Source organism: Vipera berus, assembly GCF_964194415.1.
Source record: "Vipera berus genome assembly, chromosome: 4".
Classification (NCBI taxonomy): Eukaryota; Metazoa; Chordata; class Lepidosauria; order Squamata; family Viperidae; genus Vipera; species Vipera berus.
The window spans coordinates 81331470-81346156 of record NC_138206.1 but is presented as its reverse complement, the minus strand read 5'-3'; positions in this window follow the sequence as shown (position 1 = coordinate 81346156).

Genomic DNA, 14687 nt, shown 5'->3' with positions numbered 1-14687 from the left:
AAAATGTCTTCAAAGAAAAACAAAGTCCAGTTGTCTTTTGAAAAAGCACCTTTGGGACAACCATGACCTGGATGACTGAGAATCTCCAAAGATATCCTTGCATTACAGTTTCTTTACAACCTGCTTCTGAATATGGATTCTCAATTACAAGAGATAGAATTCCATTCCATACTTCCCCTATGCTCTCCCAAAGAGTGATGGCTCACTGAAAATAGCTTGGTTTTTTAAGAAGAAAAGAATGTAGATATCTAATGCTTGAGTTTCAGAAGTACAAAAAATCCTAAGAGACAGAAAGTGTAAAATGGAAGTGAACAATCAATACCATCATGGGCCATTAAATACTATCTGACTATGGTGAGATGGGAAAGATTGGCACTTGAAAACAAATCCCCACAATAATACTTTTTATTGTATTGATAGCATAAAGTAAACCAAACTCAGCTACAAACAAAAAAACCACATATCCTATAATACAACAAAAGTGAAGTCCAATTCCTTTCTGCACTGATTCCATTTCTTATCCACATTAAAGCTTATGAGATTTTTTTATTAAGGATATGAATTGCAGTTAGTAATGCCATTAGTGCTCAGTAAAGCTATTTTTCATAGAATGATAGAATGAAGTGACTTTCTGGTAATTTAGCCCAACCCCCATTCCAGTGCAGCAATCAAATACTATAGATACTCAAACAAATAGGCATCTAAGCCCAGTTTATTCAGAGAAGTGAATAAACAGTTTATTATGTTCAGAGGCAATCTATTTTATTGCCGAACCTTTCCAGATATTCAACTGAAAACTGCTTAGTTGTAATTTAAACTCATTGTTTTTCTCACTGTCCTCTGAAACAACTTTGATTTTCTTTTTTCTGTTTTCTGTGTACTTGTCCTTGGGATACTTGAAGACAGCTGTCATGTCTTTCCCTAGTATTCTCTTTTCCAGGCTAAACATACCTGATACCTCCAACTGTTTCTCTGATTATTATTATTTCCATCCAGGTTCTTAATAATTTTGGTTGCTCTCCTTTGGACATGTTCCTGTTTGTCAAATGTCTTTCTTAATATTTCATGATTAGAACTGGGTGCAATACATTAAGTGTTGTCTGATCAGCACAGAATAGAGAGTAGTAGTGATTTTTCTTGATCTTGATGTTAACGTTCTGTTGACCCACTTTAAGACTGAATTTGCATTATTATTGCTGCTATATCACAATGTTGACTCATGTTCAGATTATCATCCACCAAGATACCTAAACCCTTTTCCTGTACTATTTTCCTTGTATTATTCTTCCTCTACAATCTTATATTCATGTCATAGATTTAGATATTTCTCCAGTTTATTATAAGGATTCAGTGATAGAGATGCTCATCTCTGCTAACAGATTACAGCAAATCAGTTTTTTCATATCAGATGCAAAATGATTTGGACTACAAAATACCAATCACTGTAAAATCAGATTGATTATGGTTCTTAAAAACTATTGTTTATTCTATTTGCTAAATCCCTAGGTTAAAACCTAATTACTTTGTATGAATTGTCACTGAAAAGTGCATGCGTGTTGTTTCCTATAGAAAGAACGTTTAGAATTCTTAGTTGGCAATACCTAGTAATACTGCTAAAAAATACTGATGGATGAAATATGCAAAAGAAGTATCTCTATTATATAAGAAAGCTCAATGATGATCAATATGCTTTCTTTAGATTTCCAACATTTAGGTATGGCTGGATGAGTTATTTGCATATCTGCATTACATATCACCTTTTTTTATAGTTGGCCTCTAAGATTGTGTTCCAATGATATTACAACATTGTTACAGCAGATTGGTCCAAGTATTTTGGCATTCCATTTCCTCTTCATTTTCCATTTGGATGTGCGTTTACAGGTCAGGGATGGATACTGGTGATGATAGAGCTCCAGAAAAACAATTATTTTAAGCTCCAGATGCAGGAAATTAGGTTTCTATTGAGCTTTTGAAATTTCAGATTGAGTGTTTATGTTTGTAGGTGTATGAGGGATACTTTTATGATTTCTCTTTAGATTTTGCCAATGAATATAATGATTTAAAAATGAAATTCCCAATGCATGTCAATTCCAGAGGAAATAAAGTACTTTTATTTCATATTCTGATGTCCAGAATTGTTGACATAAGGACTATGATGTTTCTTCTGGTCTCTGTCTGGCCAAGGTTAAATCTTCATGAGTCACCCATAGTAAGAGATAGACTGGGGACTAATGATCATTGTGTTTTTTAGATTAAGATTAATAGATTTATCTGTTTGAGCAATTCTGGAGAATGAATACAAGCAGTCTTTGGGGTCATTTTGGCTTTGTCTAATAAAGACACTGTCTTTTGGATTTTTTAAAATAAATAAACCTGGAGATTACTTTTTCCACCTGACAGAATTAACTGGAATGTATAGATTAATGATGGAAAAATGTGCAAGAATGCTTTAAGTTGGTCAAAGCTACGCTTAGATAACACTGGGAGACCAGTAAACCATAGATATAGATATATAATGTATTAAATGTGTAAAATATGGAGGGAAGTGTATAGTGGGGTGCCCCAGGGCTCTGTTCTAGGCCCAGTGCACTTCAACATCTTCATCAACGATTTGGACGCGGGGATAGATGGGGAACTCATCAAATTTGGAGACGACATTAAGCTGGCAGGAATAGCCAACACTCCAAAAGACAGGCTTAAGATACAGGAGGATCTCGACAGACTTGAACACTGGGTGCTATCTAACAAAATGAAATTCAATGGTGAAAAAAGTAAGGTTCTACACTTAGGCAAGAAAAACCAAATGCACAGGTATAGTATAGGTGGTACCTTGCTTAATAGTAGTAACTGTGAGAGGGATTTTGGAGTCCTAATGGACAATGATTTAAATATGAGCCAGCAATGTGCTGCAGCTGTCAAAAAAGCCAACACAGTGCTAGGCTGCATTAACAGAGGGATAGAATCAAAATCATGTGAAGTATTTACAATGCCTTGCTAAGGCCACACTTGGAATACTGCATCCAGTTTTGGTCACCATGATGAAAAAAAGATGTTGAGACTCTAGAAAGAGTACAGAGAAGAGCAACAAAGATGATTAGGGGACTGGAGGCTAAAAGATATAAGGACCAGTTGCTAGAATTGGGTATGTCTAGTTTAATGAAAAGAAGGGTGAGGGGTGACATGATAGCAGTGTTCCAATATCTCAGGGGTTGCCACAAAGAAGAGGGAGTCAAGCTATTCTCCAAAGTGCCTGAAGGCAGGACAAGAAGCAAAGGTTGGAAACTAATCAAGGAGAGAAGCAACCTGGAAGTAAGGAGAAACTTCCTGACTGTTAGAACAATTAATCAGTGCAACAACCTGCCTCCAGAAGCGGCGAATGCTCCAACACTGGACGTTTTTAAGAAGAGACTGGACAGCCATTTGCCTGAAATGGTATAGGGTTTCCTGCCTGAGCAGAGGGTTGGACTAGATGACCTTCAAGGTCCCTTCCAACTTTATTATTTTTATTATTGATCATCGCACAGTCAACCAGATGTTCAGACAGGATTTGGCATTTTTGTCTAGCTATTGAGTCCTTACCAAGGACCTGGGATAGGCAGATGTGGATGTTTGATGGTATTACAGATGTTGTTGCAGGATGGAAGCATTTCCTAGTAAGGCTGCCTTTTTCAATTGACTAATGGCGAATTTGTCAATACCAATGGTGTTCGAGTGGTGCTCCAGTTGTTTTGGGATTGCACCCAAGGCACCTATTACTATTGGTACTACCCTTGCTTGCCTTCGCCACAGTCTTTCTATTTCTATTTGTATGTCTTTGTATTTTGTTATCTTCTCCAGTTCTTTCTTGTCTATTCTGCTGTCTCCAGGAACTGCCACATCCACTATCCAGACTTTTTTGTCTTTCTTATTGACAATTGTTAAGTCTGGGGTGTTATGTTGCAGGAGCTTTTCTGTTTGAATTCTGAAGTCCCAGAGTAGTTTAACTTTATCATTTTCTATGACTTTCCCTATTTTATGATCCCACCAGTTCTTGCTTACAGGCAAATGATATTTCTTGCAGATCTTCCAATGCACCATTGTTGCTACTTTGTCATGCCACTGCTTGTAGTCAGTCTGTGTGATCTTCTTGCAGCAGCTTACCAGGTTGTCCACTGTTTCTTCAGCTTCTTTGCATAGGCGGCACTTACTGTCTGTTGCTGTCTTCTCAATTTTGATTTTGTATGCATTTGTCCTTAAGGCTTGGTCTTGTGCAGCCAGAATTAGTCCCTCGGTCTCTTTCTTCAACTTTCCAGCTCTTAGCCATTGCCAGCTCTTGTTATTATCTGCTTTCCAAGCTATTTTTTTAATGTACTGGCCATGTAGTGCTTTGTCTTCCCATGCCTCTATTCTGTTCTTCATTTGGTCTTTCTTGTAGGCCAGTTTGGTCTTTCCAGCCTTCCTGATATACTAATTTCAGTGCATCTTCATCATTGTCCTTCAGATATTCTTTCAAAGACATTTTTTCTGTTTCAACCATCTGATGTACTTGCAGCATTCCATGTCCACCTACAGTATTTGCCTTGGTAGATAGAGTCTGTCAATGTCACTGCATGGATGAAAGGCATGATTCATTGTCATTATTTTTCTGGTCTTCCTATCCATTGCTTTTAGTTCTGCTTGAGTCCAGTCCACTATTCCAGCTGTGTATCTAATGATTGGAAATGCCCAGGTGTTGATTGCCTTCATGGTATTTTCCTCCATTGAGTTTGGACTTTAAGATCTTCTTCACTCTCTAATCTTTTTCTTGACTTCAGTGTGCTTGATGTTGTCAGCTTGAAGGATACCCAAGTATTTGTAGTAATCTTCCTCATCAAGACTCTTAATGTTATTTTCATGGGGCATCTTGATTCCTCCAGTTTTCACTATTTTTCCTTGTTTGAGAGTAAGTGTGGCACATATGTCCAAGCCAAACTCCATTGCAATATCTTGGCTATATATACGGACAGTGTTCAGCAGTGTTTCTATTTCAGACGATGTTTTTCCATACAGCTTCAGATCATCCATGTAAAGGAGGTGGGATAGTCCGGCAGATGTTTTTGATGTTTGATAGCCATGTCCTGAGTTATTCAGTATTGTTGACAGAGGAAACAGTGCAATAACAAATAGTAGTGGTGATAATGAATCTCCTTGAAATATTCCTCTCTTGATATTAACCTGTCCCATGACTTGTTGTTTGGCTGGCATGCATATTTGTTGTATGATAAAAAGGTAGATAATGTGTTTAAAGCGCATATCTTAAGACAAGCATTGTTGAGAGTTTGGAAGAAGTACAGACATAAGTTAGGTTGTAAGATACCATTGTGGGCAATCCCAAAACACGCAATAGAAAATATAAATGTTGGTTTCAAACATGATGTGACTACGTATAAGGAGATTTTAAGTTTGGAAAGAAATGTTTGGTGTCTGAAACCGTACAGTCTCTTGCGAGATGAGAAGATTGTTCAAACTTGGTTCCAATATATTCAGCTACGGGCCAGGTGGAAAGAAGTTCAGAAAACTGGTTTTACAATGACTGATGAAAATCTGATAAAGCAAATTAGAAAGCAGGGTCCAGCACATATCAAACGGATATATCTTGCATTGATAGAAATTGACTCAGAAACAGAACTTGTTAAAGATTGTATGATAAAATGGGCCCAAAACATTCAAGAAGTTATTACAATGGACACGTGGGAAAAGATCTGGGTGAGGAACGTAAAATTTACACAAGCTCAAAACTTAAGAGAGAACTTTTATAAAATGTTTTATAGATGGCATCTAGATCCTAAAAAGATCCGAATTATCAGCCCAAGTGCTGGAGGTGTGGCGATGAAGATGCAACATATTTTCACATATGGTGGACTTGTAAAAAGGTTAAGGCCTTTTGGATAAAAATTTGGTGGAACATGCAGAAGATTTTCAAGCAAAGGATAAAGTTTTGCCCGCATTTTTTTTTGTTAGGTATAATTACAGATGTTGCGGTTGTGGACACTAAGTTGATGTTGAATTTAACTACGGCAGCAAGACTCTTAATAGGTCAATATTGGAAGAAGGAGGAACTGCCGACTATAGAAGAATGGACTTTAAAGGTTTCTGACCTGGCAGAGATGGCAAAGGTTTCGGCTTATTTGAAAGATCACTCGCAAGAACGTTACATTATGGAGTGGAGAAAATGGATTGAGTATATCCAGAACAAATATGGGACTAAAAAGTTTCATGTAGTATTTGAATAAGTCTTCCTTTCTTTTCTTTTTTCTTTTTTTATATTTAATAGTAATAGTGTTTGTAGTTATCCTATATGAGCTAGAGAGTGATAGATTTTAGAGTTTATGGTTGTTAGCATTTGGATGTTTATGAGTGTTTTTTTTGTTTTTATACCCTGTACTTAGCTCTGGGAAGTGGGGGGGGGAGGGGGGGAGGGGTAGGGAGGGAGGGGTATGGGAGGGGGAGGGGGGACTGTTAAAGATAAAATGTATGTTAAAACTTTTTAATAAAAAAAAGATATTAACCTGTCCCAGTCTTTCACCATTGACCTGCAACTGTGTCTTCCATTGTGCCATCAATCTTTGCACAAATTTTCTGATGTTTCTACTGACTCCTGTTATTTCTAGGCACTTGATTATCCAGTCAGGTGGCAGAGAGTCAAATGCCTCTTTGTAGTCCATCCATGCCACATTCAGGTTGGTCTTCCTTTTTTGCAGTTTTCCAAGATCATTTTCTCTATTAGGAGTTGATCTTTTGTTCCTCTGCTGTTGGGGTGATTTCCTTCCTGCTCAGGTGGAAAGAGATTGTTTTCAATTAAATTCTGTTGTACTGCATCAGCTACCACACCAGTTAGCAATTTGAAAGTTGTTGGTAAGCAGGTAATTGGCCTGTAGTTACCTTGTGTTACCCCTTTTGCTGGATTTTTCATTATTAGGTAGGTTTTCCCAGTTGTTAGCTACATTTCAATTTCTCCTCCTTGTAGCATATTGTTGAACTGCTTGGCAATGAGTGAGTATATAACAGTTAGATGTTTCAACCAAAACCCATGCAGTTCATCTTCACCTGGTGCTGACCAATTTTTGATCTTCCTTGCTCTTTTTTCTACCATTTTTGTTGTTATTACTAGTTCTTTCATTTCAACTTCTGTTTTATTTGCATCCACCTCTTTTAACCAAGCCACATCCTTGTTGTGTTTCTTTGGGTTATCACATGTCTGCTTACAGAACTGCACTGTTTCTTCCTTGTCAGGTACTGACTGATTCATTGCAGTTTCTCCATTGATGGATTGGTAGAAACGTTTCTGATTGGATTGAAATTGGAGGTTCTGCCTATAATTTGTAATTCAAGCTTCGTATCTACTGATTTTCCTGGTTATATCTGTTATTTGCTGCTTTATTATTTCCAGTGCTTACTTGATCTTCCTTGTTTCTAAGTGGTATTTCTTGATTAGGTATTCTTTGGTCTTCTTGTTCTTCAGCTTCTTTTCTTTCATCTGTTCTAGCTTGCTTGCATGTGATCTTAATTTGCATATCTTATTTTCTAGTCTAACCTTCCATTTTTGTGGTGCACTGTTTGTTTTTCTTCTTTGTTGATTTTGCATCCCAGGTATTCAGTTATAACTGCAGCAGTGCTGTACCTTAGTTGGTTTGTTTCTTGCAGTGAATTGGTGCTTATACTTGATACTGGAGTATTTGCATCTTTTAATGCTTGTGCTAGCTGTTTCTTTGGAACAAGCTTCAATGCAGGCAGCCTTATTCTGTTGTTTTTGTGCTGTTCTAGATGCTCAGTTATTCTTTGTTTCAATTCTTTTATTTCTTTAGTTAGAGGGCTTTGTTCTTCCTGAGGAAGAGATGCCTGGTTTCCAAATGAGAACAGTTGTATATCTCTGCTGGATTCCTTCACTGCCAACTCCCCCTGGCTTGCCTCTATATTCTGTATTACTTCTGGCAAGGCTTTGATTTCTTTGCCCTGGGTAAACCTTTACAGTTTGTCCAATTCTGTTTCTGTGAATACTTTATTTCGTATTATAAATTGACATTGATCTGCTAGCCTCTGTTCTGTTATTTCTGATTCTGGATTTTGTTCTTTATAGAAATGGTGCATTCATTTTAGATATCCTCTTCTTGTTGGACTTGATCTGTAATAACAGATCATTATTTCTTTGTTTTCAATCACTGTGTATTTGCGACAGGTAAACACCTTTTCTTCCAGTAGTTCTTTATCATCATCATCATCATCATCATCATCATCATCATCATCATCATCATTCATTCATTATATATCTGTTTGTCAATGACTCTGGGCAGCCACAACAATAAAACAAAGACAGTACAATAAAATCAATAAAACAAACAATAAAGATTAAAAAATGGCACACACAATGAACTCAGGAGACATATTCTCCCTTGGCAGAGGCCTGGGTGAAGAGGTAAAGAAATGAGGAAGGACTGGTTTAAACTACTTTTCCATTTCACTTGTAAAAACAGAGGTTTTCTGCAATTCCCCTTCACCTTATGCTCAATAGACCCAGTATCCTGTTTTGGGGCTACAATATCTAATTTTAGGGTTTCTTGATAACCAAAAGAATCAGCTGCAAAATATAGAAGGTAAAATTGTGTGTTTCTTCTATAAAATTGGAATTGTTTCATCTCATCACTCTTGAATTGCATCCTTTATAACATTTCAGACCATAGTTTTATTTGCATCCAAGAAAATGTATATTTTTTTTCTTTTTCAAGAAATTCATCTGTTTCCAAACAATTTAAAGATAATAAAATGATGAAGCCTAGTATCTATTTATCTTATTTATGGAAATAATTATTTCTATTCTTTGAATATCTTTTTCTGAGTACTGCCTCCTTTTGTTTTTCTCTCTCTTTCTCCCCCCCCCTCGCCCTTTAGGGCTCAATATAGTAAAGCATACAGTTAATATTTTAGATTACTGATCAAAGTAATGTAGTGAAATGTTGATAGATGGTCAGATTAAGCTGTTATTGCTACAGACATTCCCACTTCCATTCTTTCTTTCTTTCTTTTTTTTAAAATGCAACCCTGCATTCTTGTGGTTTGCAGAGGGGCACTGCTCTTGAAATGAAGCAAACAACCATCATAGTTTCCATTTTCCAATATCAGAAGTCTTATGTCATCTGTTTTGGGATTGGATATCATATTTTTTGTGTGTGATGAATGCAAGCTGCCATCTGGCTGCATAACAAACTGGAATCAAAGCTTGTAATCAAAACAAGCACTAAATCTTATAGAAGCTTATGGAAATGAAATATTTGCAGAATCTCATATGCTTTCCCATATGTTAGCATTCTAATTGTTGACAGTAATCATATTCTGTTCAGTTCTGTAGTGGTGCCTGAGTACCATGATGCTACATGGGCAATTATGCACTGTGTTTAAGGTTGCCAGTTCTTCTGCCTCTCCTAGTTGCTCTGCTCTCCTAGTCACTAGGGTGAGGCCAGCAATGCGCCTGGCTGGGAACGCGGTTCCCCATCCTCCGGTCGGCTAGTCCCCACACTAGTGACCACGCGGCCCTGCGGCCCAGCTCTAGGTCCAACCAGGAAGCAGGACAGAAGAAACGACTCTCTAGTCATGAAGACCTTCCAGAATGGCCAAGGTTGGAAAACTAGAAGAATTTGATGTCATTCACCCAGAGAGATGGTCATCACACATCGCACAGGTCGAGAATTACTTGAAAGCAAACCAGGTTTCTGAAGATGGCCTTAAGGCCACAACCCTCCTTTGCATCTGTGGCCCAGCCACATTCGACATTGTGGAGAATCTCGTCGTGCTGGCCCAGATAGAGTCTGTGGCATTCATAGACTTGAAGAAAAGACTCGGTGAGCACTTCCAGCCAAAGCTATTGGTGATAGCATGGCGACACACGTTTGAACAACATGTTCAGCAACTGGGTGAAACAGCCACCAAATTCATTGTGGCATTGAGACAAGCTTTACATTTGTGCCAGTTTTCAGACCTGGAGGAGAGGCTTCAGGACAGGCTTGTTTGCGGCATTCGGAGCAGATAGTTGCAACAGAAACTCTTTGCCAAAGAAACTCTCTCGGTCCAAGAAGCTCTCAAAGAAGTCATGGCAGACAAAGCCACTGGAGGCGCTGTGAAGGCCATGCATCCCACCAAAAGCACAACGCATGAGGAAGCAGTCCACCATGAGGACGCCAAACTACTGTAAGAAGATGACCTCAAACAGGAAGTCGACAAGGTCCAGAAGCACCACAGCAAGGACACGAGCACTCTTGATAAGGCAGTTCCCTCTCTTTGGTGCCTATGCTCCGGAGGCTGCCATCTTCGAGCGGACTGCAAATTCTGAAAAGCCATGTGTTGGGCCTGTGTGAAGACAGGCCACATTGCATCCATCTGTCGGGGTCACCAACAGGACCACAAGCAACACGACGGACCAAGGAGAGGTTCCAGGGCCCCAGGGCAATACAGAGTAGGGTTCTGCTCCAGTCGCCAAAGTGTCTGCTGCACGGGAGCTCAAAGGCCCCTCAAACCCAAATTCTGACTTCAGGTCGAACTGCAAGGCATTCTTTGCAGGATGGAGCTGGATACCGGCTCAGCAGTGTCAATTATTTCTCTGAATACCTTCAGACAAGTCTGAAGTCGCAGCAAGAGGTGGGCCAAGCTCAGGCCATCCGACATACTCCTTACCAACTTCCAGAATTCCCCAGTCACCATCTAGGGTGAGGCCACATTGGCCATCAGGTTCAAGGGGTTTTGGGGGGCCCTGAACATGGTCGTGGTAGAGGGCCAGAGAACAAGTCTCATAGGCCTTGATTGGTTTGATGCCCTTGGGAATCCAAGTTACAGGGATCAACTGGACACAAGCGGTGAACTTGGCGTCAGTATGAGAGGAGTTCGTGGATGTGTTGACACTAGCCTGGGTCAGTACAAGTGTCCTCCGATAGCTTTCAAACTTGATCCTGCCATAACGCCCATAAGGATCAAGCCTTGCAAAGTGCCATTCGCACTTAAGCATAAAATCGATGCAGAGCTGGACAAGCTAGTAAACCAGGGAATCTTACAGCCTATAGATGGGGGGGGAGTGGGAAACTCCCATTGTCATGCCACTTAAGGCCAAACGGGAAATCAGAATTTGTGCTGATTATAAATGTACCCTTAACAGTGCCTTGCAGCAGCACATATACCCAGTGCCAGTTGTGAGCCACATCCTGGCATCACTGCAAGGGGGTACCATGTTTGCAAAATTAGATTTGGCCCAGGCTTATCAACAGCCAAGAGTTGATGAGGCTACCACAGCTGTGCAAACATTTGTAACACACAGGGGGGTGTTTAAAGTCAAACACCTCCAGTTTGGGGTTAGCGTGGCCCCAGGAATATTCCAGGGAGTAATGGAGCACACGTTAAAGTGCATTCTGGGGGTTTGCCCCTATTTTGATAATGTGCTCATTGCTGGTGAGTCCACTGAGGTACTTGCCGGGAGGCTTAAGGCCATTCTCCAAAGGTTCCGTTCCACAGGACTTAAACTTAGAAGAGACAAATGTAAAATTGGGGTCCCTTCTACTGAGTTCCTGGGTTTCCACATCGATGCCAATGGCATCCACCCTGCCAAATCCAAATTGAGAGCCATTCAGATGGTACCTTCCCCCAAGTCAAAAGGAGAGCTCCAGGCATTCCTGGGCCTCCTGAATTTTTGCCATGCATTCCTACCTAACAAGGCCTCTGTGGCAGAGCCGTTACACCGGCTCTTGGATAAGAATGTCCCATAGAAGTGGACTAAGGTTCACAAAAGTAGTTTCAAGGCGGTAAAGGCACTACTGTCTTCTAATTCAGTGCTCACACATTTCAATGAGAATTTGCCAGTCTGCCTGGCCTGTGATGCATCCCCTTATGGGGTGGGGGCTGTTCTAAGCCATTTGTCTAGAGATGGGACTCAAGTCCCAATTGCATACTACTCACGCACCCTGTCATCTGCTGAGCAAAATTACACTCAAATTGACAAAGAGGCTCTGGTCATTGTGGCCGGGGTGAAAAAATTCCATGATTACTTGTATAGCAGGGAATTCACAATATTCACTGATCACAAACCATTATTGGGGCTGTTCACTACTGACAGACAGACCCCGCAAATTCTTTCATCCAGAATGCTAAGGTGGTCCATTTTCCTGTCTGCCTACAGCTATAGGCTAACATTTAAACCTGGAAAAGACATGGGCCATGCTGATGACCTAAGCAGGCTACCATTACCCCATGTGGAGCCAGCTCCAGCTCCAGCCTCTCACATCTTGTCAATCCAAGATTTGCCAGAGTTCCCTTTGCATGTGGGAGATGTGGCTGCAGAAACTGCTGCAGACAAAGTTCTGAGCAGGGTTCTGGCATGGGTTCACACAGGGTGGTTAGAAAATAGCTGTGGACCTGAATTCCAAAGTTATTTTACTCACAGACATGAGCTTTCAGCTCATAAGGGGTGCATCCTGTGGGGGAGCAGGGTAATTGTCTCCACTTCATCAAGGCAGCGGGTATTGCAATCTTTCCATGAGGGTCATCCAGGCATTGAATGGGTGAAGGCATTGGCACGGAGCTACCTTTGGTGGCCTGGGTTAGATAAGGCTTTCGAGGCCCAAGTACATGGGTGTTACACATGTCAACAGTTCAGACCAGAAATGCCACAGGCTCCAGTCCACAGATGGGAGGAGACTCATACACCATGGTCAAGGATCCACATTGACTTCGCTGGCCCTTTCCAAGGGCAACTATTTCTGATAGTGGTTGACAGCTACTCCAAATGGCTGGAACTAATTCCCACATCAACTATGACTACTGCTAGGACCATCCAGGTACTTAGAAAGCTTTTTGCAGCACACGGGCTGCCAGATGTCATAGTCTCGGATAATGGGGCCCAGTTCACAGCAACAGAGTTCCAGGCCTTCTTGAGGGCAAACCTCATAAGGCACGCCACATTGGCCCCTTTTCACCCTTCCTCCAATGGGCAAGCCGAACACATGGTGTGCACAACAAAAGAGTCACTGAAGTGAATAGTGACTGCAGATTGGCACCATAGGCTTGCCTCTATATTCTGTATTACTTCTGGCAAGGCTTTGATTTCTTTGCCCTGGGTAAACCTTTACAGTTTGTCCAATTCTGTTTCTGTGAATACTTTATTTCGTATTATAAATTGACATTGATCTGCTAGTCTCTGTTCTGTTATTTCTGATTCTGGATTTTGTTCTTTATAGAAATGGTGCATTCATTTTAGATATCCTCTTCTTGTTGGACTTGATCTGTAATAACAGATCATTATTTCTTTGTTTTCAATCACTGTGTATTTGCGACAGGTAAACACCTTTTCTTCCAGTAGTTCTTTATCATCATCATCATCATTTTTTGCTGAGCAAGCATACTACGCCTTGCACAGAGACCGGGAAGAGCCCAGCAGAGCTTCGCTGGGGGAAAAGACTAATCACGAAATTGGACAGGCTGCACCCTGACAGGGTGGCAGCAGACACCTCACGCCCAAAAGTTCCACGGGGGTTGCAAGTGAGTGAGTGGGTGTGGGCCCGAAATTATGGGCATGGGAACTTGTGGGTGCCGGCCAAAATTATCAAAACTTCTGGCCCCCTCTCCTACAAGGTGGCTATGGATGGGGGGAGGATCATCTGCCACCATATTGATCAGCTGTGTAAGCATTATGCAGAATGGTCACAAAGTGTGGACCTTGCATCAGGCCTGTTCCCAGGGCCAGAAACCAGCACTGGAACAGAGTAGTTCACATGCTCTGAGGACTCTTGCAGTCAATCCAGTGGGAAGGTGTTTGTAAATGGGCACTATATAGCTAATATAGCTATTTTTTTGTTGCCCAGGCCCAGAAAGGACTTCTGGAAGCAGCATCCACACAGAAAACCAGTTGTTCACATATTTGAATCCCACCACTGATTTTAATGTATGGTTTTATTGTTTTTACAAAATTTAAGCTGCCTAGCATTTCTAAGAAAGTGCTTAGGAAACAAATGGAGATAATAAAGCATAAATTAAACCTAGCTGAGATGGAAATAGTGGCTCAACAGATTAAACAGACCAAACAGAATTTCTTTGAAAATGCTAATAAGCCGGGGAGATCGTTAGCATATAGATTGAAAAAAGAAAAAGAAAAAAGAATGATAAATAAGCTACAGGATTCAAAAGGAGAATTACAGTTCCAAAATGACGCAGTGAAAAAAACTATTAAAGATTATTAAGAGACACTGTACAAGGCAGAGGAAATTCCTAAAGAAAAAATACAGCTGTACTTAAAAAAAACAGACTTGCCAAAAATTCTGGAGAATGTTCAAAATATATTAAATGGAAAAATATCAATGATGGAGATAATAGAAGCTATAAAAAGGCAAAAAATGATAAGACTCCGGGCCCAGATGGACTTCCTGCAGAATTTTATACATCATTACAAGATGTATTAAGTCCAACTTTTAAAGAACTGTGTAATGAAATCCTTTTGGAGGCTAAAATACCAAAGTCATGGACTGAAGCTAACATTACCTTAATACCTAAAGAAGATATTGACCTCACACAAATAAAAAATTATAGACCAATATTAGTATTAAAGGTAGATTAGAAAATTTTTGCCTTGATAATGTCAGAAAGAATTAAGAAATTCTTGACTGAATTTATACACACAGATCAAAATGGCTTTTTACCTAAAA